Raw genomic sequence first — 3,593 nt, 5'->3', positions numbered from 1 at the left:
CCTGCGTGGCCCAGATGGCATTTGTTCTCAGACCTGCAGGGTCTATCGACGGGGCGTCCCCTTCTACTTCCTCAGCGGCCAGACCTCCTCGTACAGGGCCCTTGTGTCTACCCAGACTGGCTTTGACGGCGTGGCTCTTGAAGCATCACTCCTGAGGGCCAAAGGTTTTTCTGAGGCGGTTATCCAAACTATGTTGAAAGCCCGCAAACCGGCATCTGACTGGATTTATTACAGGGTTTGGCATTCTTACTTCACCTAGTGTGCTGATAAGAATTATGATGTCTCTCCAGGTTCAGAAATTCCAGAATTCCGGCTTTTCTGTAACGAGGCCTTGACTTAGGTCTTCATTTGGCCTCCCTCAAGGTTCACATATCTGTCTTGTCGGTATGGTTTCAGAGAAAAGTTGCATCTATACCTGACGTTCATACTTTCAATCGGGGTGTTCTTCATATTCAGCCTCCCTATGTTGCTCCTGTGGCTCTATGGGAGCTGACTGTTTTACTGAATGCCCTGCAATAGTCTCCATTTGAACCTCTTTAGTCGCTGGACCTTAAATGGCTCACGGCTAAGGTCCTGTTCTTGCTGACTATTGCCTCTGCAAGACGGGTGTCATACTTAGGTGCCTTGTCCTGTCGTCCACCCTTTCTGATAATTCACCATGACCGGGCAGTTCTAAGAACTCGACCGGGTTACTTGCGTAAGGTGGTGTCATCTTTTCACCTTAACCAAGAGATTGTGGTTCCGGCCTTTATCTCTTCGGACTTGTCTTTCAAAGAGCGGTCTTTGGATGTGGTAAGGGCTCTCCGTATATAGTGGAGATGACTGCCTCTATCAGGAAGTCAGATACCCTTTTTGTCCCGTTTGGTTTCCACAAACATGGCTGGCCTGCGAACAAGCAAACCTTGGCCAGATGGATTAGAATGGTGATTGCACAAGCTTATGCGCAGGCTAGACTCCCAGCTCCTGCTGCTATTAAAGTCTATTCTACTCGGTCTGTTGGACCTTCTTGGGCGGCTCGCGGTGGCACGTCCGCAGAACAATTGTGCAAGGTGGCTACATGGTCCTCGGTGAACACGTTTCTAAGGTTCTATTTCTTTGATACCTTCGCCTCCCAGGATGTTTCCTTTGGACGTCGGATTCTCACATCCGCTAAGGCCGTCCCCTCCCTTGAGGAGGAACTGCGTTCGGAAATCCCAGATGTTTCTCTGGAAACCAATGTACCCTGCTGCAGAAAAGAAGTGTTATGGTAGACTTACCATGGTTAACACTTTTCCTGTGAGGTACATTGGGTTTCACAGGGCCCCTACCCTGACGCACCTTGCTTCTTTGTGTTTGTATGGCATTAGCTGCTGGTACCTTCTTCTGTCGTGAAAATGTGGTTCTATGTAACTAACATCTGCCTTTTCTCTTGCCTTCTCCTGCATTGGACTGGTTAACGACACTGAGCTCTGTGCCTGGAGGCGGGGTTATAGAGGAGGCCCCAATGCATCCTGGGACAGCTAAAGCTTTAGCCTGTTGGTGTCTTTGGATCAAGATCCACTGTACACCCCGATATTTCCCTGTGGAACCCAATGCACCTCGCAGAAAGAGTGTTAACCATGGTAAGTCTACCAAAACACACCTTGTCATCCAAAATTCACAGCAACAGTTTCATTAAACCACTGTATGGGTTTATAAAAGGGGACACAAATTAATTACCTGAAAACAGGGCAAAGTGAAATGGTTCAAATGAAAAAAAATTTTTATTAGAAACATAACATTTACCTCATAAAAGGAAAATTGTATTTAACACCATTACACATTCACAATCTCAATTGTGCATAAGAAGGAATTAATAAAGGTTAAATAGCATGCAGAGTGATCTCTCCGTGTAGGGTTCAGAGCTGTTAAATTACCGGCAATACATTCATTTATTACCTCAACTTTGACTCAGGACTATAATATTTCAATCCACCTTTGTATTAATGTTTGTTCATCTGCAATCTTACACATGGTTTTAAAGAGTAAACTGTCTTACTATGAATTCAGGAACAACTGCTCCTGAACAATCTATTAGGCCGCTCATCTAGCAGGTGTAGGCCCAGATAACACTTATGCACGCAAAGTAGAATAACTGCAGATACCATTTCAAGTCATCACTGGAGTCAGAACTCCCATTAACTATGTCATTGAAATTTTGAGGCTGGTGGTATTTGTAGCCCATTACCGGTTTTTCTGATAACAAAAAGTTGAGGATACTGCTCACACTCCTGAAAGAAGATGCATTGGCTTGGATAACCCCATACCTGGAATGAGATGATCCAATTTTCAACTCACTTCCTATAGAGTTGGCAGCAAGGTTTTATACCCACTACCGTGCTGTAGCAAAATTCATCACAATCACTTTATGCAGAAGTCCAGATTAAGGTTATAATTTATAATAAAATACTGGAGAAGCACTGGCATGCCTCTGCCAGATGCCATCAATTTTGACTGTCTCTCGATGTGATCACAAGCATGAGTTGTGCACAGGGTCTGATTTCCCACAACGCAACCTAGGCACCAGCCTAGGGCCGATTGAGTCCCAAGGGACCTGTAATCGGGCCCCATGAAATCCAGTCCATCCATACTGTAGACTGGAAATATATTTTTCCTGTTTTAAAGCAGCTTGCCAATCCAGAATCATGGAACCATGCACAAAACCCAGGTAGACTAATTCACACAAACACACAACTTGGGTTTTTCCTGCATCCGTGCTAACTGTGAAAGGGTCACAAGACTCTTTCTTATTTGGGTTCCATAGGGTTCTACAGGGAGACAATGGGGTGTAGGTGGTGGTAAAAGACCGGGCACCAAACAATTAAAGCTTTAGGTATCCCAGGAGGCTCCTATCCTCCACCCATATACCCTGCCCACAGCTCAGCCACTTAAGTTTAGTTTTTTTGTGTCGGCAGGAGCTGGTTCACCACTATATAAGCACTGTTATAAGCAGCCCAAGCTTTGTTATTATATTTGATTATTTTAATTTCTTCTGACAACAGAGCAGAAGTGCTAGACAGTCCTCTGGACACCAGTGCCGCTGGTCCATCACCTCCCGCCGGCAACAAAACTCCAAAAGCTTGGTACTTCCGGTGGGTGCCTGGGAGCTCACCTAACATGTCTCCCACGGAGGATCCTGGATTGCAAGCTGGCACAGGGGGGACAGGTAAGGAAAGTATGACTTTTCCAGTCACCTGTAGTAGTCCACATAATTTCAGTTTTGCCTTTTAGTGCAGGAGTCTTGCTAATGTTTAGACAACCACCTCATAACTTGTCAAGATTTAACAAACAATTACAATAGCTTGACAAAAGCAAAATAGGACACAAAATATTTATTAATTATGAATTGCTCACAAAACATTTTTCTAGGTAAAATGTTTTTAACACTTGACCCTACTTCAACATGATAAAAGTTAACAGGTTTAGTATACTATACTATACTAAGTAATAAAAGGAGATTTATGGTAGACTTACCATTGTTAAATCTCTGCAAAGTACACTGGATTCCACAGGGAATAACATCGGGGTCTACAGTTGGATCTTGATCCAAGGCACCAACAGGCTAAAAACTTTGA

This window comes from Pseudophryne corroboree, chromosome 1, assembly GCF_028390025.1.
Source record: "Pseudophryne corroboree isolate aPseCor3 chromosome 1, aPseCor3.hap2, whole genome shotgun sequence".
NCBI lineage: Eukaryota > Metazoa > Chordata > Amphibia > Anura > Myobatrachidae > Pseudophryne > Pseudophryne corroboree.
This window is presented reverse-complemented; position numbering follows the sequence as displayed.